Source organism: Hypanus sabinus, chromosome 7 (genome assembly GCF_030144855.1).
Source record: "Hypanus sabinus isolate sHypSab1 chromosome 7, sHypSab1.hap1, whole genome shotgun sequence".
In the NCBI taxonomy this organism is placed as follows: domain Eukaryota; kingdom Metazoa; phylum Chordata; class Chondrichthyes; order Myliobatiformes; family Dasyatidae; genus Hypanus; species Hypanus sabinus.
Genome location: NC_082712.1, coordinates 78768697 through 78794976, shown reverse-complemented (window position 1 = coordinate 78794976; position 26280 = coordinate 78768697). Strand labels below are relative to the sequence as shown.

The 26280-nt window shown below is 47.5% G+C and overlaps 1 protein-coding gene and 1 long non-coding RNA gene across 3 annotated transcripts in view; one reads left to right on the top strand and one right to left on the bottom strand.

The window, feature by feature from the left end:
- The window catches only part of LOC132396894 (lysine-specific demethylase 6B-like), a 245230-nt gene that overhangs the window by 111247 nt on the left and 107703 nt on the right, over nt 1–26280 (top strand). The window lies entirely within an intron of this gene.
- The window catches only part of LOC132396895 (uncharacterized), a 26381-nt gene continuing 1291 nt past the window's right edge, over nt 1191–26280 (bottom strand). The window contains exons 1-3 of the long non-coding RNA XR_009513157.1: nt 26264–26280; nt 21902–21961; nt 1191–1852 (exon numbers count right to left, since the gene is read on the bottom strand). The exon at nt 26264–26280 is cut by the window's right edge and continues 1291 nt beyond it. This is a non-coding gene — a long non-coding RNA (uncharacterized LOC132396895). The remainder of the gene's footprint in view (nt 1853–21901; nt 21962–26263) is intronic.

The window sequence follows — 26280 nt, the reverse complement described above, 5'->3', positions numbered from 1 at the left end:
CGTATTCTCTGCGGGTGCAGAAACCAATGCGCCATGCAAACCGGTTAACTCTTCGAGTCCCGCACTGCTTTCCAAAGGGAAGGACCCGGCCTCTGGAGTGATAACGTTGGAATTCTGTCAGGGATGAGCAGGCAGAGAGGTGAAACAGTGGGTGAAGGGTGGGGGGAGGCAAAAGCTCTTGCTAGTGGTTGGGAGGGCCTGTGGCCATAGGATGGGGGGGAGGGGTTTGCGAGGGAAATGTTGGGGGCAGAGGAGGGCAAGTGTCATTGTGTAGGGGTTAGGAGAGTACCAGGCGGGGGGGATTGTGAGGGAGGCATAGAGGGGAGGGGGAGCAAGGGGGTGGAGAGAGTAGAGGAGGACCGGGGGTGGTAGGAGGGGAAGCGGATGGGGTGGGCATTGATGGAAGGACATAGGGACAGAGGGTGGGGTATGGTGGAAGTGAGGTGTGTGTGTATAGGGTAGGTGGTATGGCAGGGCATTGGGGAGGAGAGGTGCAGAGAAGGTGGAGTCAATAAGGGACACCAGTGTGACCTCCAATGCCTTAGGTAAATCACAGGGATGAGGGGTTCTGAAGAGGTGGGAGAGGGATTTGGAGAGGAATGAGACAGTTTGGGACTGGTGAGAGAGGGTTTCAGAAAGGAATGAGGGGGTTCTGCAGAGGTAGGAGAGGGTTTCGGAGAGGGATGAGGGGTTCTGAAGAGGTGGGAGAGGGATTTGGAGAGGAATGAGACAGTTTGGGACTGGTGAGAGAGGGTTTCAGAAAGGAATGAGGGGGTTCTGCAGAGGTAGGAGAGGGTTTCGGAGAGGGACGAGGGGTTCTGAAGAGGTGGGAGAGGGATTTGGACAGTGTTAAGTTTCTGGAGAGAGTTTTGACAAGGGTGATGGGATTCTGGAGAGGGAGGAGGGGGTTTCAGAAAGGGATGAGGGGTTTCTGATGAGGTGGGAGAGTTTCGGAGAGTGTGAGGAATTTCTGGAGAGGGATTTGGAGAGGAATGAGACAGTTTGGGACTGGTGAGAGAGGGTTTCAGAAAGGAATGAGGGGGTTCTGCAGAGGTAGGAGAGGGTTTCGGAGAGGGATGAGGGGTTTCTGATGAGGTGGGAAAGTTTCGGAGAGTGTGAGGAATTTCTGGAGAGGTGGTAAAGGGTTTCAGAGAAGTATGAGGGGGTTCTGGAGAGGTAGGAGAGGGTTTCGGAGAGGGATGAGGGGTTTCTGATGAGGTGGGAAAGTTTCGGAGAGTGTGAGGAATTTCTGGAGAGGTGGTAAAGGGTTTCAGAGAAGTATGAGGGGGTTCTGGAGAGGTAGGAGAGGGTTTCGGAGAGGGATGGGGGGATTCTGCAGAAAGGCGAAAGGGTTTTGCAGAGGTGTGTAATGTGTTGGAGAGTGAGCAGGTTCCTGAAAGGGCTGAGTGATTTGTTGGGAGGGGGTTTTGTAGGGGATTTTAGAGAGAGAAGGAGAGAGGGTCGGGGGATATAAAGACGGTTTAGTGTGTAGTAGAGTTGGTTTCTGTTTCTGCCTCTCCCTCTCGGGGACAAACAGCTGGAACGCTGCTGTTGAAGTTTGGCCCTCATCCATCTTTGTCTTGGGCTGAAGGAGGCGGGCACTGAGAGAGGAACATTTGATTTGTCCACGAGCCAGAGGCTGCTCAGTCAGCTGAGCAGATCCTGGGCTTCATGCCAGCAGAGCCAAGGGAACAAGGCCAATCAGCCCCTCTAAACTATGCGACCCTTTGGTCAGCCCAAGGCCTCCTTGAAAGTTTACCCTCAGCCACCTCTGAGCCAGCTTTATCGTCATTGCTATGTCATAAAAACGTGGTGTTTTCTGGCAGCAGGATGATGCAAGGCGTACAAATTCCTAGAAGTTACAAAAAGAAATAAGCAGTGTAAACGAGGAATATTTGAGATGTGTGTTCAGAAATCTGATTCGCTGTCACCTTCCCCTTTCTCACAGTCTCTTCCCCCCCACCCCCTCCCTCTCTCTGCCCCATGTCTGTTATTTACATATAAACCCATAATTATGTAAACAACAAAAAAGCTTATCAAATAGTACATTTACAATATTACTCAAATTTTACTGAAATATTAAATACACAATTACTATATGTTTAATGTGACTGGGGCTACATTCACTGAAGTTTAGAAGAATGTCGGTGGAATCACTTTAAAACCTATCAAATATTTAAAGGCCTCGACAGTGTGAACGTAGGGAGGATGTTTCCTATGGTGGGGGAGTCTCGGATCAAAGGACACAGCTCAGGATGGAGAGACGTCCATTTAGAACGGAGATGAGGAGGAATTTCTTTAGCCAACGAGTGGTAAATCCGTGGACTTTGTTGCCACAAGTGGCTGTGGAGGCCAGGTTATTGAGTGGTCGTCAATGTTTACAGGGACAAGGCAGGAGAATGGGGCTCAGATGGATAATAATTCAGCCATGATAGAATTACTGAGTGGACTTGATGGGCTGAATGGCCTGATTCTGCTCATAAGTCTGACAGTCGTATGGACAGTTTCCTCTGGCGGCTCGTTTCAGACCTCCATCACTATTTACCTCCTCCCGTGTTTGACTCTTCAGGCCGATCACCATTGCTCTCTGTCCCTCAGTCCTCTCCCCACCCAGCATTGGAAATGGCATCACCCCCTCGGTACCTTCGACCCTACTACTCCCCCTTTCGCTGCCTCCTCCGTTACACCTTATCCTAACCCTCCAGAGGTCTGCATTCGCCAAAACCTCTCTTAAGTTGGTGAGATGAAATTGCACACGTTGGCAGACACACTGGTGTGTAACAAATGTCTGCCTTCCACCCCCACTTTAGCCTGAAACCTCAACCGTCTACTCCCAGTAGATGCCGCCTGACCTGCCGCGTTCCTGCAGCGTGTTGTGCGTGTCGTCCAAGACTTCCAGTGTGTGTACAGGTGTGGGAGGTTTGCTCCTGTTTGGGGTCTGTAACGATGAGCCTGTGCCATCAGTTCCTGATCTTGTAAATACGTACCTCCACTGTCTCTTTCATCTTCAGCTCAGCCAACCTCCCGAGATTCTATGTGCTTTTTTAATTAATAGCTCACATCCCTCCCTTCCCTTCCCCTCCCCCACGCTGGGTCTGAAGGGCCCTGGGGTGATGCACAAATCCAGAGGAGGTGTTTCCACAGGACCACAAGGCACAGGAGCAGGATTGAGCCATTCGGCCCATCGAGTCCATCATGGCTGATTCCTTATCCCTCTCAGCCCCAATCTCCTGTCTTCTCCACGCATCCCTTCATGCCCTGACCAATCAAGAAGCTATCAACCTCTGCCTTAAATATACCCAGTGACTCGGCCTCCACAGCCGTCTGCAACAATAACTTCCACAGATTCTCCACACTCTGGCTAAAGAAATCTCTCCTCATCTCTGTTCTGAGGCTTCGTCCTCTGGTCCTAGACTGCCCCACTATGGAAAACATCTTCTCCACATCCACTCTGTCTAGGCCTTCACTGTGTATCAATAAATAAAGTAATTTAAAAATAAAATTAATCACATGGCTGGTTTCTGTCTTCCCAATTCCCACTCTACTGTGGGATCTTCCTGGGCACCTGAGGTGAGAGGCTGGGGGTTTTGCCAGAGGAATATCTGGGATAGTTGGGTTGTCTAACATGGAAAGGTCAGGCTGGGGTTCGGAAGGACCATGTGATTGGTGGATACCTGATCCCAAGGCGCTTCTCGATTCGTGGGTGTGGCAGGATCTGTAAAACTTCACCTGGGCCAGGTATGGTATGCAGTTCTGGTTGCCCAGTGACAGGAAAGAAGTGGAGGCTTCGGAGAGGGTGCAGGAGAGGTTTTCCCAGTTTGGCCGCAGCTAGGATCCAAGAAATCCTAATCGATTCCCGATCTTCAGTCCTTCGTCACTTCCTGCCAGCCTCTTGTCACTCTTCCTACTCCTTCAATTGCCTATCACATTCCCCCTCACCTGGATCCACCCTGCCAGCTCCTACGCCACCCCTTCCCCTCATCTCTTCACAATGACACTCAACTTCACTTGCCCCGCACTGAACTGTTCCCACAACCTATGGATTCACTTTCAAGGGCTCTTCATCTCGTGCTCTTGCTGCTTGCTTATTTATTATTATTTTTGTATTTGCACAGTTTGTTGTCTTCTGCACTCTGGTTGAAAAGCCTAGTTGGTGGTCTTTCATTGATTCTGTTATGGCTGTTATTCTATAGATTTATTGAGTATGCCCGTAGGAAAATGAATCTCAGAGTTGTTCTACGAGTCTGTGGTGGCCAGTACTATCATGTTTGCTGTTGTGTGCTGAGGCAGCAGGCTGAGGGTAGCAGACACCAACAGAATCAACAAACTCATTCGCAAGGGCAGTGATGTTGTGGGGGTGGAGCTGGACTCTCTGATGGTGGTGTCTGAAAAGAGGATGCTGTCCAAGTTGCATGCCATCTTGGACAATGTCTCCCATCCACTCCATAATGTATTGGTTAGGCACAGGAATACATTCAGCCAGAGACTCATTCCACCGAGATGCAACACTGAGCGTCAAAGGAAGTCATTCCTGCCTGTGGCCATCAAACTTTACAACTCCTCCCTCGGAGTGTCAGACACCCTGAGCCAATAGGCTGGTCCTGGACTTATTTCCACTTGGAATAATTTACTTATTATTTAATTATTTATGGTTTTATGTTGCTATATTTCTACACTATCCTTGGTTGGTGCGACTGTAACGAAACAATTTCCCTCGGGATCAATATTTGTCTTTTAGTCCCAGTGAAGGGTCTCAGCCAGAAATGTTGATTGTCCATTTTCCTCTACAGATGCTGCCTGACCTGCTAAGTTCCTCCAGCACTGTATGTGTTATAATTGGGGTTGCTGCCTGGATTACAGGGCACGTGCTATCAGGAGAGGCTGGACAAACTTGGGCTGTTTTCTCTGGAGCAGTGAATGCTCAGGGAAGAGCTGATAGAGGTGTATAACATTATGAGAGATGTAGACGGGATCGTCAGAGTCTTTTTCCCACGGCAGAAATGCCTAATATCAGAGGCACAGCATTAAGGTGAGAAGGAACTAAACTTAAAGGAGATGGGCAGGGTTAAGTTTTTTTTACACAGAGTGGAATGCACTTCCTGGGGGTGGTGATGGAGGCAGATACAACAGACATGTTTAAGGGACTATTAGATGCATCAATATGCAGGGAATTGAGGAATATGGATCATGTGCAGGCGGTTTAGTTTGGCATCGTGTTCAGTAGAGACATTGTGGGCTGAAGGGCCTGTTCTTACGCAGTATCAATCAGAATCAGGTTTATTATCACCAGCATATGTTGTCTTTGCAGCAGCAGTACGATGCAATACATAACAATATGGGGAAAAGCTGTGAATTACAGTGAAAGATAAATATGTAAAATATATCAATGTATTAAATTAAATACATGTATTAAATATATCTAGTGTATTAAATTAAATAAGTAGAGCAAAAATTAAAATTTTAAAAAGAAGTAGGTAGTGTTCATGGGTTCAATGTCCATTCGGAAATCAAGTGGCAGAGGGGAAGAAGCTGTTCCTGGAATCGTTGAGGGTGTGCCTTCAGGCTCCTGTACCTCCTCCCTGATGGGAGTAATGAGAAGAGGGTATGTCCTGGGTGATGGGGGGTCCTTAATGATGCCACCCTTTTGAGACATCGCTCCTCGAAAATGTCCTGGATACTACAGAGGTTAGTGCCCGTGGTGGAGCTGACTGAGTTTACAACTCTCTGCAGCTTATTTCAATCCTGTGCAGTAGCCCCCCCCCCCCCCCCACCAGACGGTGATGCAGCCTGTCAGAATGCTCCCCATGGTACATCTGTAGAAATTTGTGTTTTTGATGACATCCGAATCTCCTCAAACTCCTAATGAAATATAGCTGCTGTCTTGTCTTCTTTGTAGCTGCACCGATATATTGGTTCAGGTTAGACCCTGAGAGATATTAATACTCAGGAAATTGCTCATCCTTTCCACTCTGTTTCCTCTGTGAGGTTCCCTCGTCTTCCCCTTTCTGCAGTCCACAATCAGTTCTTTGGTCTTCCCACCAAACAACCAGCTGGTACGTCCCACTCCTGTACAGCTACTTGTCACCATCTGAAACTCTGCCAACATCAGCTGCGTCTCGGCAAATTTATAGATGGCATAAATACATTAAAAAAATAAATAATGCAAAGGCGAATGGAGAGGTTGTGATGGTGGGTCACAGACAGCTCAGAAATCTGCTGGCAGAGGGGGAAGGAGCTGCTCATAAAACATTGTTAGGGTCTTCAGACTCCAGTACCTCCTGCCTGGTGGGAGTAATGAGGAACACAGGAGACTCTGGGGATGTTGGAGACCCAGTGTTCTGTGGATCTCCGTGGTAGCAAAGCGGTTAGCACGATGCCATTACAGCTCGGGGCGTCGGAGTCTGGAGTTCATTCCTGGCATCCTCTGCAAGGAGTCTGTCTGGCTTCCCTGTGGAATGTGTGGGTTTCCTCCGGGTGCTCCGGTTTCCTCCCACATTGTAAGTTGTCTTGTGATTGGGCTAGGGTTAAATTGGGGGGTTGCTGGAAGGGCCTGCTCCACATTGTACCTCAGTAAATAAATAACTGGCATGCTGGAGGACCTCGGCAGGTCAGGCAGCGTTTATGTTGTGGGCTAAGACCCTTCCTCGGGACTTGTGACAAGTAGTGATGAGGAGGTAACATCCGTTAAGCCGCTGGCGTCCAGGGCAGCAGTGAAGGTCTTCCATCTCTGGTGCTGTTCATCGTGTCAGCAGCTTCATCTCTGTTTTCACCACCATCAGTCACACAAATCCCGAGTGGAGACTCAGGAAGACAGTCTCAGACGAAGAAGGATTCTTCACTGCTGCTTCCATAACAATTTTGTTTGACCAGTCAGGGTTCAGCTGAGCCCCTGAACCTGGAGGACCAGTGGACCACTCTAAGTCTGGCCTTTACCCTTTGACCTGTTTGGCATGAGTGACCACAGCATAAAGCCTGACTCCAGCCACCATAACTGTCCGGGTCATTGAAGTTTCCAAACACTGTATCAAGGCTGTGATCCTCTTAAGAATCATTAATGGTGGATACAGCCGTCTTGATCCATCTCCTTTTGAAGATTTTCTCTTGTAAAGGAAATCGAGAACTTGGATGTCACTCATTGAAAATAAGAAGCCTGAGGTAGTACTTTCTTCCTCATAGGGTGAAGAGTCCGTGGAGTTCTTCCTTGAAGTGTGGGAGTGGATTTGAGTATTGGATATCAATCCTCACTAAGGAAGGAGATGAATGGTCACCAGTACTTGTATGTCTCTACATGCAACCGGGCAATTCATTTTCCTGTGGGCATACTCAGCAAATCTGTAGAACAGTAACTATATCAGGATCAATGAAAGATCAACCAGAGTGCAGAAGACAACAAACTGTGCAAATGCAAATATAAATAATAGCAATAAATAATGAGAACATGAGATAAAGAGTTCTTAAAGTGGAATCATTGGTTGTGAGAACATTTCAATAGATGGTCATTATCCCCTTTTGCTCAAGAGGTGGGTTAGATGGGATAATGGGGCTCAGGTTCCAATCTGACAGAGGTGGAGTACTTTAATGCTGGTTTACTGATGTCACAGGAACCAAGATACAGTTAAAAGCTTCGATTACCATCCGAGCAGATCGTGTCTTACAGAAATGTAGAGATGCTTCAGAATGCTAAAGTGGATTATTGAACTGACAGTTTACCTTGTCAGTAATGTTGCTTCTTACCGGTTACCCGCACTGCCCTTTCCCTGCACTTCATTCTACGTTCTGTTATTGTTTTCCCTGGTTCTACTTCAGTACACTGAGTAATGATCTGATCGCTATGATCAGTCTGCAAGACAAGCTCTTCACTGTATCTCAGTACATGTGACAATCATAAACCGATTCCGAAGCTTCCAGGAGGGAGAGAGTGCCAGATAAAGTGTTACACTTACAGAGAAAGTGCTGTGCAGGCAGGCAATGAGCTACAGGGCCACGGTGAAGTAGACTGGGAGATCGTGGTCAAATTTAGTGTTTGAGAGCATGATAGCAGCGGGGATAGAAACAGGTCTCGAACCTCAGGCTTTTCCATCTTCTGTCCAGTGAGAGTGGGAGGAGGGGGAACGATCGGGGTGGGAGCAGTTCTTGATTACATCGGCTGCTTTCCTGAGGAGACAGTGGGAAGAGTGGACAGAGTCCGTGGAGGGGAGGCAGGTTTCTGTGATGTGCTGAGCTGTGTCCACAACTGCCGACAGTCGCTCATGGTCTCAGGCTGAGCAGTCACAGGTGCAGTGGTGACCATCCGTGCCGCTGTTTTGGAGCATGGAAGCCCTGCCACACTTAATGGCTTGTCTAGGGCTCGGACTTCGGACTGGTATTGTCTATCAGCATTGCTGACGGCTTTGTGCAAGTCACTTCTCCACTTATTACAGACAGACAGACAGACATACTTTATTGATCCCAAGGGGAAATTGGGTTTCCTTACAGCCGCATCAACCAAGAATAGTGAAGAAGTATAGCAATGTAAAACCATAAATAATTAAATAATATTAAGTTAATCATGCCAAGTGGAAGTAAGTCCAGGACCAGCCTATTGGCTCAGGGTGTCTGACACTCCGAGGGAGGGGTTGTAAAGTTTGATGGCCACAGGCAGGAATGACTTCCTGTGACGCTCAGTGTTACATCTCAGTGGAATGAGTCTCTGGCTGAATGTACTCCTGTGCCTAACCAGTACATTATGGAGTGGATGGGAGATATTGTCCAAGATGGCATGCAACTTGGACAGCATCCTCTTTTCAGGCACCACCGTCAGAGAGTCCAGTTCCACCCCCACAACATCACTGGCCTTACGAATGAGTTTGTTGATTTTGTTGGTGTCTGCTACCCTCAGCCTGCTGTCCCAGCACACAACAGCAAACATGATAGCACTGGCCACCACAGCCTCATAGAATATTCTCAGCATCTTCTGGCAGATGTTAAAGGATTGTGCTTTGTCACCATTGTCACCACTTTTGACTGCTGCAGTCCTGGACTCTGAGGAGAAGATGTTCATCCACAGTTTCCAGTTTGGGAACTCCTGCATTGTTCTCTTCCCGGCAATTCTCTGCCATTCCTTGCAATTTCTGGAGGGACCGAGTGGCCTTCTCCTGTTCTTAGCTCAGGCATTTGAAAGTCAGTGCCAGGTAATTGTATTGCCTCAGTGTCAACTTTATCCACCCTATATATTTACATGAATGAGGAATTTCAAAATCAGAATCAGGTTTAACTCCACGGGAGTATGTCATGAAATTTGCTGATTTGTGTCTGCAGTACAATACAATGCATAATGAACACTAAATTACAATAAAAGGTATATATGTAAAATAAATTAAGTTGTGCAAAAAGAGAGGCAGAATACTGAGGTACTGATCATGGTTTCAGTGTACATTCAGAAATCAGATGGCGGAGAGGAAGAAGCTGTTGCTGAGTTGTTGAGTGAGTGTCTTCAGGCTCTCTGTTGGTAGCAATGAGAACAAGGCTTGTCCTGGGTGATGGGGTTCTTAATGACAGATGCCCCCTTTCTGAGGCATTGCCCCTTGAAGATGTCCTAGACACTACAAAGACTAGTGCCCACGATGAAGCTGGCAAAGTTTACAATTTTATTGTCATGTGCTGGTCAGGGTGCAACATGCAATGAAAAAACAGCAAAGTGCAACAATTATAAAGAATAATTACACGAAAAAATATGAATTATATATAAATAAATTCCTATTGCTACCACCGCACCCACCCCCCTCCGCCCAAGATCTCTACGTGATTCCATCTCCTTTCCAATTCATGGGAACCCCCTTCGTTCACCTCTGTGCCTGTGCCTTGCTCCCCGTCTGTCTCACCCGCCCCAATGCCTCTCACATACCGTCATGAGCTTTGCGCGTCAGAGGTTGTTCAGCCCTGCCTGTATGCTGCCCCGCTCTAAGCATTCATGGACCATTCACCCCCATTCGAGGTTGGGTCTTTTTGTGTTGAAACAGCTCCCCACCCCCCACTAAACCTTATAGAGAAAGCTCTCCTCCTGCTCCTAGTCCTAATTTCTTCCTCCACATCCTGAGTCTGTGATCCTGCATTCTCTGCTTCTACCCTAAAGACTGGTGTGTGGAGGTGAGCTTGGACAAGTGGGACCTGTAACAGGGCAGGACTATACAGTGAATCATTGGACCCTAGAGAGTGTTGTAGAACAGGGATAGACTTTGGCGTGCTGGCACGTGGTACCCTGTGAAAGTGGACAGTACTGAAGAAGGCATTTGGCACACTTCACTGGCCAGGAGTTGGGATGTCACGTTACAACTATACAAGATGTTGGCAAGACCTGGAATATCTTTTCCTGTTCTGGTCGCCTGGGTTTAGGGAGAATGTCATTAAGTCAGAGATGGTGCAGAAAGGATTGACAAGAACATTACCTGAAACAGGAGCGCTTGGCTTGTGTGCACTGGACCCATTTTCCCCAGAGCTGTGGGGGGTGAGGGGTCACTGTATGGAGTTTTATAAAACGGAGATAAGGTGGGCGTTACAGTCTTTTCTCCCGGGGCAGAGAGCATAGGTTTTAGGTGGAAAAGATCTGACTGGAGGGAGCAGCTTTCTCGCCCAGAGAGTGGTGGGCGTAGAGACAAAGCTGCCAGAGGAAGTGGTCAAGAAGGTTTCATTTATAGTGTTTAAGGGATATTTTAGACAGCTACTTGGATAGGAAAGGTTTAAGGTAGCAGCAGAATTGGGCCATTTTGTAGGCTAATACCAAAGGCAGGCAAATGAGGATTAACTCAGGTTGGCATGGATGGGTTGGGTTGAGGGGCCTGTTTCTATGACCAGGACTAACGCAGGTTGGCACCTTGTTCAATGTGGACAAGTTGAGGGGAGGGACTTGTTTCCCTAAGCCTGTGACTCTCTGACTCCACTGTGTTGCTGAATTCAGTGAAACAATTTCCCTTGTTTGTACACCTCAATGTGGCTCCCCTCTTCCTCCCTTATGGGTACCATGTCAATATAGATTGTTGTAACTCTTTCTTTAAAGTGATCATCCATCATCAGGGACCCCCATCACCCAAAACATGTTCCCGTCTCGTTGCTGCCATCAGAAAGACAGTACAGGAGCCTCAGGACTCGCGCCACCAGGTTCAGGAGCAATTACTACCCCTCAGCCATCAGACTTTTGAACCAAAGATGATAACCATACGCAACTTCTCTTGGCCCATTGTCGAAATGTTCCCACAACCAGTGGACTCACTGTCAAGGACTCATGTTCTTGATATTTATTGCGTATTTATTTATTATTTCTTTCTGTTTGTATTTGCAGAGCTTGTTATCTTTTGCAGAGTGATTGAACGCCCTGGTTGGGCAGTCTTTCATTGATTCTGTTATGGTTATTATTCTGTAGATTTGTTGAGGTTGCCCACAAGGAGATGAATCTCAAGGTTGTGTATGGTGACTTTGGTAATAAATTTGCTTTGAGCTTGGAATTGCAGGCAGTGCCTTTCCCACTTCTCACTGAGCTTGGCTCCTGCCCTGCAGAAACGCAGGTGGGCCACAGGAGTGCAGGTTGCAACAGTGCAGTTACGTATATAACCAGCCGGTCGCTGGAGAAATTGGGGTGGAGGGACAGGAACCCATTAGCTTCCAGCCATTGTAACTGGGAGTGGCCAATCCTGTAATGAGCCCGAGCTTGTGAATAATTCACGGTTTGAGACACCAGTTTATTCCATTAATTTGGCAGATGGGGTGATAGGTTAAATATAGTAAATATAGTGAATGTTCTGTATGTGGCCACAACAGGTCGTGTCGTGGAGTGATTGGCTGAGGACTTGTTTTTCTGCACTGTTTTGTATTCCCAGGGATCAGTATGTACGTTGTATGCCAGTGTTCCCCAAGACAGGAATCCACAGATTGAAGCCCACCCCTGAGAATTGAATTTCCCTGGTGTTCAGATATAAACAGGAGCTTGCCTCGTCTGCCCGACCACATCTGTGTTAACATTAAATCTGCGCCTCTCCATTTGTTGCTGCTCAATTTGCTAAATCCCTATAAAATATTGGTTAGGTTGCAATTAAAAGGGGAGAGGGGGTTAATCTCACTGAAACTTTTCAAGTATTGAAAGGCCTCAATTAGAGTGGATGCGGAGTGGATGCTTCCTATAACGGGAGTATAGAACCAGAGGGCACAACCTCAGAATAGAGGGATGTCGGTTTGGAACGGAGATGAGGAGGAATTTCTTTAGCCAGAGGGTGGTGAATCTGTGGAATTCGTTGCCATGGACACCTGAGGAGACCTGGTCACTGGGTGTATTTGAAGTAGATGTTGATAGGTTCTAGATTAGTCGGGGTGACGAAAGTTACGGGGAGAAGGCAGGAGAATGGGGTTGAGAAGGTTAATGTATCAGCCATGATGGAATGATGGAGCAGCCTCAATGGGCTGGAAGGCTAAATTCTGCTTCTGCTCCCTGTGAGCTGCATGGGTCCCTCCCACACCCCTGGGTGCTCCAGTTCCCTCCCACAGTCCAAAGGCACTCTGGTTGGTCAATGTAAATTGTTCTGTGTTTAGGCAAGGGTTAAGTCAGCCTTGCCTGAAGGGTCTATACTGAAGGGTCTATTTCAATAAACAATTAAGTCTGTTATAGTCTTAATAAACTTGGTTTATTATTGTCACACATACCGAGAAACAGGGAGAACGTTTGTTTTGCACAGCATCTGCACAGATCATGTCATCACATCTGTACTTCGAGATTGTACAAGGGAAAACAATAACAGACCAAATGACTATGCAGTGCATCGCGGTAGTACCGGGTAAAACTAAAATAGTGCAGAATAAAGTAGAGCCGTTACAGCGAAAGTGCAGAGCAGATAAATGATAAGGTGCAAGGGCTATGACTATGTAGATTTTGAGGTCAAAAGTCCATTTTACAAAGTTCAAAGTAAATTTTATTATCAGAGTACTTAAGTGTCACCATAGACAATACTGATTCATTTTTCTGCGGGCGTACTCAGTAGATTTATAGAACAGTAACTATAACAGGATCAATGAAAGATCAACCAGAGTGCAGAAGACAACTAACTGTGCAAATGCAAATATAAATAAATAGCAATAAATAATTTTTTAAGTTTTTAAAAGTGAGATTGCTGGTTATGGGAACATCTCAGTGGAGTGTAGTTATTCCATTGGGTTCAGGAACCTGATGGTTGAAGGGTAGTAACTGTACTTGAACCTGGTGATGTGAGTCCTGAGGCTCTTGTACCTTCTACCTGAGGGAAGCAGTGATAGAGGCCTGTTCGATAGTCCTGTAACAGGGGGATAGAAGCTGTCCTTGAGCCTGGCGGTACGTGTTTGTATCTTCTCCCCAACGGGAGAAGGGGGAAGAGAGAACGCGGTCCTTGACCATGCTGACTTCCTTACCAAAGCAACGAGAGTCCATGGAGGTGAGTCTGGGCCCTGTTATGTGCTGAGCTGCGTCCACAACTCTCTGCAGTTTCTTGCAGTCACGGGCAGAGCAGTTAGCAGAGACTGTGGGTAGAGGTGTGTTTGAGATTGTCAGAGTGAGTTGTGTCGTTCAAAGTTTGCACAGAACGCTTTGCACTCCTCAGGAAAGCTGTGCTGTTGTGGGCAACGCTGCCGGGCTTGGTTTTGTAGCCTGTCAATGTGTCCGATGGCTGGTCCGAGACTCGGTCCTGGACTGTTACTGTCCCCTGGCTTCTCTGAAGAGGTCAGTCCGTACGGAATTTACATGTTCTCCCTGTGACCATGTAGCTTTCTTCCGGGTGCTCTGGTTTCCTCCCACAGTCCAAAGATGTAGGGGTTAGGAGGTTAATTGGTCATTGTAAATTGTCCCGTGATTAGGCTAGGGTTAAATTGGGGGTTGCTGGGTGACAGGACTTGTAGGGATGGACGGGCCTATTCCTTGCTGTATCTCAATTTTTTTTTAAAGTAACTCAATTTCCTGTAAAAGTCAGGGTCAGTGGATTTGAACTGGATTCAGTAGGGACTGGATCTCTTGGTTTCTGGTTTGTAAACACCCGGGCTGTCCTCTTTGGTAAACACTCTTGCTGATGGTGGGGACATACTCTTCTAGGCTGGCAGCTGAGTCTCTGAACGTGGGACCAGTCCACTGACTCAAAGCAGCCGTGTAGAAGCTCGTCTGTTTCCTCAGAGCAGCACTGGATGACTTTCCATACTGAATTCCCTCATTTCCCCTGGTTTGTACGTGGAGATAAGGAGCACATTCTGGTGGTCCGATTTACCAAAGTGTAGATGAGGGATGACTTTGTGTAGCAATGGCCAAAGGTGTTTGAACTTCTGGTGGAACAGGAGACAGGCTGGTAGTGTCTCAGTAACACACACGTGAAGTCACTGGCAGTGATAAAGAGGGTCTCAGGTTGTCCCTTTCCAAGTCTGCCGGTCAAAAGGAATTGATTGAGTGCAGGCGTCATGTCCGTCTGGGGTGGGTGTAAACTGGCATAAGGATGGCTGAAGTCAGGGAGGAAATTCCCATGGGAGGTAATATGGATATGTTATGGTCACCCCATTATAGGAAGTATGTAGACGCTTTAGAAAAGATAGAGATAGAGATAACCTCCAAGATGATGGCATGAATGTCAATTTCTCCTTCTGGTTTAAAAAATTTCCCTCCCCTCCCCTCTTCTATTCCTCACTCTGGCCTCTTACCTGTTCTCAGCTGTCTATCACCTCCCCCTGTGTCCACACCCCCTCTTCTCCTATGGTCCACTCTCCTCTCCTATCAGATTCCTTCTTCTCCAGCCCTATATCTTTCCCACCACCTGGCTTCACCTATCACCCTCCAGCTAAACTCCTTCCCTCCCCCTCCCCAACCATTCTGCCATCTTCCCCGTTCCTGGGCCCGAAGCATCGACTGTTCATTCATTTCCATAGATGCTTGACCTGCCAAGTTCCTCCAGCATTTGTGGGTGTTACTCTGGATTTCCTGCACCCGCAGAACTCTTGTGTTTAAGATGGAGAAGAGGTTCACCAGGAGAGTTTGGAAAAGTTGGGTTTCTTTTCTTTGAAGTGGTGGTGACCCAATAGAAATCTGTAAGGTTATGAGAGGCTTATCGGAATCTTTTTCCCAGGCTAGACCAAGGGCTTGCATTATACAGGAATAAGGCATACAGGAGACGTGGGGCAAGTTTGTTCTCGCACAGAGAGAGGTGGGTGCCAGTCATGGTGACAGAGGCAAATACAATAGTGGTGTTTTCGGCAACCGTGTGAACGTGAAGGGGATGGCTGATTGGATGCTCGCATTGATGATCAGCTGGGCAGGTGTTCCTAATAAAGTGGCCACTGCGTGTAAATTGTACTTGACAGTGAAGAAGAAAACCTCAAATCGCAACACATGCGGAAAAAAAAGAAAGAGAGACCAGTCATCGTGCAAGAGGTGATTGGTGGTGGTCTTTGCTGAGGTAGTGATGAGGGCTGTGCAGGTCCGTTCAGGGACCTGATGGCGAATGGGAAATAGTTGTTCCTGAACCTGGCCTTCATGACCAACAACGGTGGCAAAAAGGTGACATGGCCTAGATGCTGGGGATTCGTGACGGTAGAGGCCGCCTTCTGGACTGCTCGTAGGGAGTGAGAAAGAAATATACTTCCCAGCGAATAAGAACTGGCAGGGCTGCGTGCTTTGGCAAACTCCTCCCAGAGTGAACCAGCCAAGAATCAATTACTGGGCCTGCAGTGAGTGTTTGATTAATTAACTGTGATTATGAACCCAGGGCAGCCAGTGGGTAAGGAGGGGCGGGGGTGACAGGGAAGGAGAGTTAAAGAGGGGCGTTTACAGCTCTCTCCTCACCACCACTGTGGACTTCCTGGGATAACGAGTAGCTTTGGCCCAGTTCCCAGTGGATCTTGAGGAAGGGAAAGCAGGATGGCTATAAATAGGACTGTCCCCAGGCTAAAGCAGAAGGTGTCACACGTTCACCCAGCCTACTTAGCTGAGTAAAACAGAGCCATTGACAGGGAGGCAGTGAATTATAAACAAATCCCCACACAGAGTAACAGATCCGACGGGAGCACTGGTGGTGGTGCCGGACAAGAAGAGGTCTCGACAGCTGGAGAGGAACAAGAGGGGATGGTATGGCCCCTCTGAGCGGAGATATCAGAGATTGTGCGGGCGCTGGAAATCCTGAGCAAAACACTGGAGCAACCCAGCAGGTCAGGCAGCATCCATGGACAGGAATAAACAGAAGGGCGTTTGTAGCGGAGGTTCCTCTGGCATTTTGTGTGCGTTGCTCAGGATTTCCAGCATCTGCAGGATCTCTTGTGTTTATGATAAATTGGGTAGATTGGTTTACAATTATCATGTGTGCTGAGGTACAGTGAAAAACATAGCTCTGCATGCCGTGCATTCAGATAATTTCATTACATCTGCACATTGGGGCAGTGCAAGGGAGAACTATTAACAGAATACAGAATAAAGTCTCACAGCATCAGAGAAAGTGCAGTGCAGGTAGACCACAAGATCCAAGACCAATACAGGGTAAATGGTCAAGTCCAGAGTCTATTGCATTATACTAGGGGTCAGTGATCTTACAGCAGTGGGGTAGAAACTGTCCTTGATCCTGATGGTATGTGCTTTCGAACTTTTATATCTTCTGCCTGACAGGAGAGAGAAGAGGGAATGTCCACATGGAAGGATGTGGAGGAAGCTGAGTCACTGAGTGATTTTAAGACTGTGCAGAGGTACCGTTGCCCAAAGGGCTCCGGCCCGACACCCCAGACCCAGGCTCCGGCCAACACTGATGTGGGATCTTGCAGCGTGCTAATTTGCCTGACCCATTTCCAGCATTGCGACTGACGTTAGTAATTGGCCTATTTTTGTCAAGTGCGCCAAGACACAGGGAAAAGCTTTTCTCTGCCTCAGAGTCAGAGTAAGGCTTACTAGCACTGCCTTAAATCGTGAAATTATTTGTTTAGTGGTAGCATTGCTATCTGTTACAGTAAAAAAATAAAATAGATATGTTGTACAAGCGAGGCTTAGTGAGGTAGTGTTTGTGGAGTTTGATGTCCATTCAGAAATCTGACGGTGGAGGGGAAGAAGCTGGTCCTGAATTATTGAGTGTGGGTCTTTACCTCCCTGTTGGTAGCAATGAGGGGAGGGCATGTTCCTAACCATGGGTGGCACCTTCTTGAGACACTGTATTTTGAAGATGTCCTCGATGATGGGGAGAGTTGTGCCCATTACAGAGCTGGTTTAGCCTAAGACCCTCTGCAGCCTATTGGAATCCTGTCCATTCCCAGCAGAGATACAACCACACTGCACCATAGGTCCATAGAATGCATTCCCAGCAGAGATACAACCACACTGCACCATAGGTCCATAGAATCCATTCCCAGCAGAGATACAACCACACTGCACCATAGATCCATAGAAACTTGTGAGAGTCTTTGGTGACAAGGACATTGAGGTTGCGTAGAAGGAAGACAGGTAGCAGGTTATAGCATTCCACTTCCAGAGGAAGTGGAAAGATCATGAGGAGTATTAGAGGGACAATTCAATGGTTTTATTGAACCTAGTGGTACACGTTCTTAGGCTGCCCGATGGGAGGGGAGAGAAAAGAGGATGTCTCGATTGGGAGGGGTCTTTTAGAGTATGAGAGTCTGATAGCAGCAGGACTGAATTTTGGATTCTGCTCTCTTCTGTGGTTGAGTCAAGACAATGCAAACGGTTGAGTGTTAAAGAATGCCAACAGAAACATTCAGAAGAGCTCATTAGTGTTGATCAATATGAAAGGGTCTTGACCCAAAACATCAACTGCCCCTTTCCCTCCACAGATGCTGCCCAACCCCTCGAGTTCCTCCAACCATTTGTGTAGAACAAGAGCTGTTAGGATGAGAAACAATCTCTTCCCCCAAGACGACTGACCTCCTGCCACCACCCCGGTCTCATCACGTATGAAGTGCCAGTAGTGTTATAGTGTTTACTTTTCAACTTTTAAATACACCTTATTTGATCATTTATTTGTGGTAATAGTACTTTATATGTTGTGTGTGTGTGCGCACGTGAGTTATCTGTACTGTGTTGTGCTCCTTGGTCCGGAGGAACATTGTTTTGTTTGGCAGTACAGATATGTACGCTTGAATGAATTTGAACTTGAACTTGTGTTGCTCCAGCTTCTGGCATCTGCATTCTCTTGTGTCCTTGTTTTACCTTGGGGAGTTGCCCTGGGCTGTGGAAACCAGCGTTCTGTTTGTCAACCCAACACTCTCGCTAATTGTGGAATGGGGGGGGGCAACAAGTCTTGAGTTGACTGTTGATGCAACTCGCAGTTTACAGAACTAAACCTGGGATAGGGATTCTGGCCAATGTCAGCTTCTGGTTGTAAACAGTATAAAACACAACGCCATGGAACCACCTATAAATTATAAAGATTTAAATAGTGCTCTTCTGTGTTAGGCATCCAACCTTGAGGCCTTCTTGGAGAACACATCAATTTTCCCTGAAATATCCCCCAAACTCTTGCAGAACTAAATATAAAGGTAGTGGGAATATTGGTCTACAATTCATTCATTCATCATGTGCCATGCCTTATGACAAGGCTGACCATGATTGTTCTTTACAAATTTTTTGGCAGAAGTGGTTCGCCATTGTCTTCTTCTGGACCGTATCTTTACAAGACAGGCGAACCCAGCCATTATCAGTAGAGATTGTCTGCCTGGCATTGGTGGTCACATAACCAGGACTTGTGATATGCACCAGCTGCTCGTACGACCGTCCACCACCTGCTCTCGTGACCCTGAATGATGGGAGGGGTACTAAACAGGTGCTACACCTTGCTCAGGGGTGACCTGCAGACTAGTGGAGGGAAGGAGTGCCTCACACCTCCTTGTAAAAATATCGGAGTGGAGGGGGGCTTCAGTGGTATAAGGTTTGTTTGGACCCCGAGGTTGATAGCTTCAGTTCTGGGGCTCGGCTTCTTGGGAAGACTGACCTGCTTTTGGGAGCTTGACCTCCAGAGTGGAGAGGGTTAAATGTTGGAATGAGAGCGATGGGGGAGAAGGTGAGGCCATTTTGGGCGAGTCCAAGAACAGACAGCAGATCCTCAAGGTGAGAACTGGGTTGTTCGTGGGACGTCCCATCAGCCACGACCTCAGTGCTGTGTTCACCAATGAGTGGCCAACGGCGGAGTGGCCAGCATGTCCCTGGCTGGGCCAAGTATCCTTCCAGGAGCTAATGGGGACTCGTTGGCCTCTCCTGTGGGCGGTGTGGAGTCCTTGCTAACCCAGCACTGATCACTCAGTTATCCGGCTGACCCTTTGTGGGATGAGGGAAGCAGGTACTCCCTGTTCCTTCCTGACAGAGATCCAACACTGACCCATGTAACCCTCCTCTATTCCCCAGGAACTCTCCCCCCTCCTTCATATTACAACATTGTAGTGTTCATGGGTTTATAGACTGTTCAGAAATATGATGGCAGAGGGGAAGGAGTTGTTCCTGAAATGTTTAGTATGCGTCTTTGGGCTCCTGTACCTCATCCTTGATAGTAATAACGAGAAGAGTGCATGTCCTGTGTTCATCCTGACACAACACAAAACAGTTTAGAACAGGCCCTTTGGCCCACAATATCTGTGGTGGACATGATGCCACATTAAACAAAATCCCTATGGCCTGTTTGTGATCCGTGTCCCATCATTCCCTGCACATTCACATGGCTGCCTCTTGACCACTGCCTTGGAAACTGAAGGTCACCATTCCGATTTGGATTTGTGAGTGGATTTTGACAGAGGAGCACCGGGCGTTTTCTCGACCTCTGGGACAAGGCAGAGGCTTCCTCAGGGGAGGCTGGCCCAGGGGGACAGGCCGAGGCCTTGGCTGAGCCTCGCCTTCTCGCTTCCCCCAGAGCTGGAGAAGGAAGGGGAAACGAACAGGGAGGGCAATGGCAGAGCTCAGGTGTGGAATGAGTTGGGGAGGGGGGGAGGGGGGCAGGCGGTTGGGCTGTACGATAGGCTCTGAAGACCTGAGACAGGTGCAGCCATTGGGAGGGGAAGGGCTTTGAATTTAAGTGTGTTTGTGTGTAAAAGGAAGAAAGAATTTGCATTTCAATGGAGCCACCGCACCCTCAGGAAGTCCCAAGCCGTCTGCAGCCAATGAAGTATTTTTTTTTGTTTTGAAATGCAGCAGCCCGATCTGTACACAGCACAATCTGACAAACAGTGATGTTGGTCGTGGCAGCGTTGCCCCCTCGGCTGAGGCATTTGCTGGAGCAGGGGCTCATGGTCCACGGTGAGGGGAAAGAGGTAACGTAGCCCGAAGCTCATCGCAGAGCACTCTCACTGATGAGCAGCGAGGTTTAAAGGCAGCACAAATGTAACTCAATACTTGTAAATTATTAAAATAAATGCACTTCAAAGTATTTCTGAAAGTTAAAACATAAATCTGAAGTGGCATAAAGAGACTACATAGTCTTAATTATACAACACACACACACAAAATGCTGGAGGAACTCCACAGGTCGGGCAGCATCTATGGAAAAGAGTAAAGAATAGGTATTTCGGACTGAGGCCCTTCATTAGGATCGGAAATGAAGGGGGAAAGATAAGGGTCCTTTACTGTACTTTGTAGTTAGACAGCCAGAAACCAGGGCCTTTGGTCATTCATGTTGACCAAGATGTTTGTCTAAGCCCCTCTCATTTGCCTGCATCCCTCTAGAGCGGGATTTCAACCTGGGGTCCACAGATTCCTTGTTTAATGGTATTGCTCCATGGCATAAAAAGAGTTAGGAAACCCCTGCCCTGAAGTCTCTTTCCCCATCTGTAAGGTTGCAACTAAACTTGAAGCCACCATTTCCTCTGTATCTATACTTTTGCACAGTACTGTATTTGTCAACGTGGAGCAGTGAGCGAGCTTGTAAATCTGGCAGGAGCAAAGGATGTTGGGAATGGCGAGGGTGGATCGGTGTGGGATAGGTGGCAGAAATAAGAAGTGTCAGGGGGGTGGGGGGAGGCGGATGGCATAGGTGCAGACACACCCAGCCCTGAGATACTTGGTAAGGGCATTTGATTCCAAACAATTGGTTTATTGATCATCACAGAATCTCTCTATCGTGTTTCCTGCTCGCTTCCCCCTTTTCCCAACCATGATTCCCCTCTCCCTGCCCCCTTCCCACTCTCAGTCCACAATAGGGACCCATACCAGAGTCAGGTTTATCATCACTTGCATGCATTATGAAATTGGTTTATTTTTTTGTGGCAGCTGTATGTAATATTTGTGTGGCTCTGTGTTTATCTGCTCTGTAGTTTGTGCTGTGTGTGACTGATGGTGCTGAGTTTTGCACCTTTGCCCCAGAGTAACGCTGCTTCCTTTGGTGGTATTCATGTATGGTTGACTGACAATTAAACTTGAACTTCCTCTGGCAGTTTGTTCCCTATCTCACTCTTCTCTGTATGAAAAACCTGCACCTTAGTCCCTTTTAAATCTTCCCCTCTCATCGTCCAGCTTCGAAGACCCCCACACTGGGAAACAGATTTAACAAGCCACCCCTCAACCTCCATCACTCCAGGGGAAACGAGGAGTTCAACGGCAAAGCCAGTAACATTCTCACAGATCTTTTCTGCACCATTTGAAGTTTAATGACAGAAACTTACAATGGCTGGGTGACGAGAACTGCATACTATATATACTTCAAGTACAGTCTCATCTTTTATAATCCTGAAGGGATTCAAGATCCCAGCTGCCTAAACCTGACATGTGACTCTTTTTTCCTGCTCAGGACCTCAAGTGTCACGCGTCTACCAGGGTTCCATAATGTTGCCATGGACTGGATGTTTACCTGCTATCTATCATATGTTCTATATTGCCAGTCCTGTCCTTCAGTACAGTAGGAATGTATACGATCTTACCCTTCACTACAGTAGGAACGTGTACAACTCTCTCTGTCTCACTCACCTTCTTTAATGAAGGGAACACACACAAAGTGCTGGAGGAACTCGGCTGGTCGGGCGGCCTCTATGGAAAAGAATAAACACTCAACATTTTGGGCCGAGACCCTTCTTCAGGACTCGGAAGAAAGGGGGAAGATGCCAGAATAAAGAGGTGGGAGGAGGCTAACTGGAAGGTGATAGGCAAAGCCAGGTGGGTTTGGTGACTGGAGAGGAGGGAATCTGATAGGAGAGGAGAGTGGACCATGGGAGAAAGGGAAGAAGGAGGGAACCGAATTGAGAAGAAGTGAAGTTAGAGTGGGGAATAGAGGACCTGTTGGGGGGGGGGGGTGAATTTTTACCGGAAGGAACATCAGTATTCAATCTCTCAGGTTGGAGGGTACTCGGACGGAACGAGGTGCTGCTCCCCCACCCTGAGGGTGGCCTCATCTTGGCAAGATGGATCAACGTCGGAATGGGAGTGGGAATTAAAATGTTCGGCCACAGGGAGGTCGGGCTTGTGGCTGAAGGTGCAGAGGTGCTCAACAAAGCGGCCCCCCAATTTGCGATGGGTCTCACCATTGCAAAGGAGGTCGTATCGGGGGCAGCAGACACAATAGGCGACCAAAGCAGATTCACAGGTGAGGGGTTGTCTCATCTGGAAGGACTGATTGGGGCTTGAGTGGAGGTGAGGGAGGAAGGGTATGGGCACTTCATCTGCTTGTAGAGATAAGTGGATAAGATTTGTGCAGCAGATATAATAAAGAAGGGAACAGCAGAGGCTGTAGATTATGTTTTGCCGCTGGATTTCATCACCATGGTTTCGAAGGCCAACTGCCCTGTCGCAGACTGCAGGAAACTACAGGGAGTTGGGACACAGCCCAGTCAACCTCCCCTGCATTGATTCTGTCGACATCTTCTGGTGCCTGAGCTGATGGTACGTGCTCTGCCCGACGGGCGGGAAGAAGGGAGAATGTGCGGGGTGGGAGGGCTCCCGGGTAATGGTGGCTGCTTTCCTGAGGCAGCGGGAAGTGGAGATGCAGTCAGTGCAGGTGAGGCTGGGTTTGAAGATCCTCTGTCAAAGAGAAACAAAGCCATTTCCTTGCTGCTCAGAAGCTAAGTGTTCCCAGCAGTTTCTGCCCAGGGTCAAAGTTCAAAGCACGTTTAGTATCAAAGTACAATATACAACATTGAGATTTGCCTCTTTACAGGCAGCCACAAAACAAAGAAACCCAGAAGAACCCTTTAGAAAAAGAACAGCAAACACCCACTGTGCAGAAAAAACAATATTAGGAAGCAAATGACATTCAGAACTGAAGTTCATGAAAGTGAGTCCACAGACACGAAGCCAATCATCACTGCAGCTGATCCAGTAGCCTGTCAGTTGCAGGCCACAGCCTCAGTTCAGCGCGGAGACAAGTGAACCTCGCGGAGCAGCGAGCTGAACTCCAGCCTGTCCCTCACCTCCGACCCCAACGCCCTGACCTTTTCAATTTGCCCCGGCACTTAAATTGGCCGAACCGCGGGCTGTTCCTCACTCCCGGGCCTGGGCCCCACCACCTTGCCTCTACCTCACCTCAAAAAATATTTTTCATTCTTGTAAAGAAAAGTGTATAATCTAATGACTAATTTATGTTTTTCTTGTCAATGCTGCCTATACCCCCTCAACCATCAGGCTCTTGAACCAAAGGGGATAACTTCACTCAGCTTCACTTGCCCCATCACTGAAATGTTCCCACAACCTACGGACTCACTTTCAAGGACTCATTGCATGTTCACACAATTTATTGTTTATTTATTGATTATTATTGTTGTGTTTGCCCAGTTTGTTGTCTTGTGCACTCTGATTGAAAGGCCCAGTTGGTGCAGTCTTTCATTGATTCTGTTATGGTTATTAATCTATGGACTTACTGAGTATGCCTGCAAGAAAATGAATCTCAGGGTTGTATATGGTGACGTGTATGCACTTTGATAATAAATTTACTTTGAGCATTGTGTGTGTGCTATGCTGCTGCAGGTAAGTTTTTCATTGGACCTGTGGATACTTGGCCTTGTGCAGATCACAATAGACTCAACTAGTCAAGCAGAGTATGAATGTTTGGAGTGTACCACACAGCACCGGGAAGATGATATTGAGAACGTTATGTACTTTATATAATACTTTCGAGGCAGTTCGGAGAAAGCTTGCTAGATTAAGACCAGGAACAGGCGAGATGCGATACGAGGAAAGGCAGGTCAGGTTAGACCCGTATCCACGAGAGTATGGACACAAGAGATTCTGCAGGTGTTGTGCATTTTTCTGGATTCTGGTTACTGGGGTTTTTTTGCTGTTTTTGAGTGGTTTGATGTGGTCTGAGGGGTTCAGCGAAGAATGTCTCTGTGACCTGTAGCGGCCTAGCAGTGCGGTGCTCAACTGAACTAAACTGAATACTACTGGACTCCCGGTTTCAAGTTTAATCTTCTGCGTGTCGTTGGCTCACTTTCTGCTGTTTGTGCAATTTGTCCTTTTTTCGCACGTTGGGTGTTGATGTTTTCTAGAGCAGGTTCAATGGTTTCCTTATTTCATGGCTGCCTGCTGGAGGACAAATCTCAGAGATGGATTCTGTATATATAGTTTGATAACAGATGTGCTTTGAAGTCGAGAGCATCGCACACACAAAGTGCTAGAGGAACTCAGCAGCTCAGGCAGCGTCTAGAAAGGGGAATAAACTGTTGACGTTTTGGGCCTAGACCCTTCATCTGGCCCTCCGGCACCGGCTGGAGTTTAGTAATGTGAGAAGGGGCTCGATTGCATCAGATTGCTGAGATGAGTTGACTGAGTGGGTGTGAGGAGGAGGTTTCCTCTTCTGGGAGAGTCTATAGCAGGGCACCATGTGAAGACAGAGATGAACATGTTCTGTGAGGGTGGAGAGTTTCTGAAACTCTTTACCATGAAGGGTGTTGGAAGCAGAGTATTTGGAAAGAGTGGGTAGATAATTGGAAAGCAAGGGGTTTAAAAGGTTACCCACTGTAAGTGGGAAAGCAGGGGTGTAGTAATAATAAAATTCAAAGTAAATTATCAAAGTACATCTATGTCACCATATACAACTCTGAGATCCATTTTCTTGTGAGCATACTCAACAAGTGCATGATAGAATAATAACCATAACAGAATCTCTTTTTTTATTTATTAAATTTTAGAAAATTACGAAGCGGAAATTTGATGATAAACCATAACAGAATCAATGAAAAACCGCCCAACTGGGGCGTTGAGCCCCTGTGCAAAAGACAACACACTCTGAAAATACAAAAAGACAGAAATAATAATAATAATAAATAAATAAATAAGCAATACTTATCGAGAACATGAGATGAAGAGCCCTTGAAAGTGAGTCCATTGGTTGTGGGAACATTTCAGTGAAGGAGCAAGTGAAGTTGCCCCCTCTGGTTCCAGAGCCTGATGGTTGAGGGGTAATAACTGTTTCTGAACCTGGTGATGTGAGCCCTGAGGCTCCTGATGGCATGTCCGGGGTGGTGGGGGTCCCTAATGATGGATGCTGCTTTCCTGCGACAACATTTCGTGTAGATGTGCTCAGTGGTTGGGAGGGCTTTACCCGGGGTGGACAGGCCTATTTCCACTACGTTTTGTAGGATTTTCTGTTCAAGGGCATTGGTGTTTCCAAACCTACCTGGGGCACATTTTGGATGTCCTGCCCCTCACTGTCCAAGAGTTATAGCTGTAATGCCCTGATCTGGGGGGTGTTGTCACTGGAACGGCAGAGGCTGACAAGTGTTTAAAAGTCACAAGAGTCATAAATGGGGTAGACAGCCAGTCAACACGCACAAAATGCTGGAGCAACTCAGCAGGCCAGGCAGCATCTACGGAAAAGAGTACAGTCGATGTTTCGGGCCGAAACATCGACTGTTTACCCTTCTCCATTGACATTGCCTGACCTGCTGAGCTCCTCCAGCATTTTGTCTGTGTTGCTTGGATTTCCAGCATCTGCAGATTTTCTCTTGTTTGTGATTAGACAGCCAGCATCATTTTCCCAGGGTGCAGTGGCCCAGTTCCAGAGGGTATGCGTCGAAGATGAGAAGGAAGAAAGTTCAAAGGAGCTGTCCGGGGCAACTTATTTTTACGTAGAGAGCAGTGGGTTTCGAGAACGTGCTTTCGGGATAAGTAGTGGATCGGATATGATTCAGCTGGTCAAGAGGCTCAGGAAAATGAAGAGCGCGGAGGGATAGGGACCATGTGCAGAGAAGGAAGTGGGTGTCATTAGCACCATGAGTTTGGGACAGTATTGTGTGCGGAAGGGCCGGTTCCTGTCCTCTGCTCTAGCCCTTGTGAGCTTTGCCAGGCACTCCCACTAATCCCTAAACCCCATAATGGGCATCAGGTGCTTGACCTTACCAGCAGCTTTGCAGACC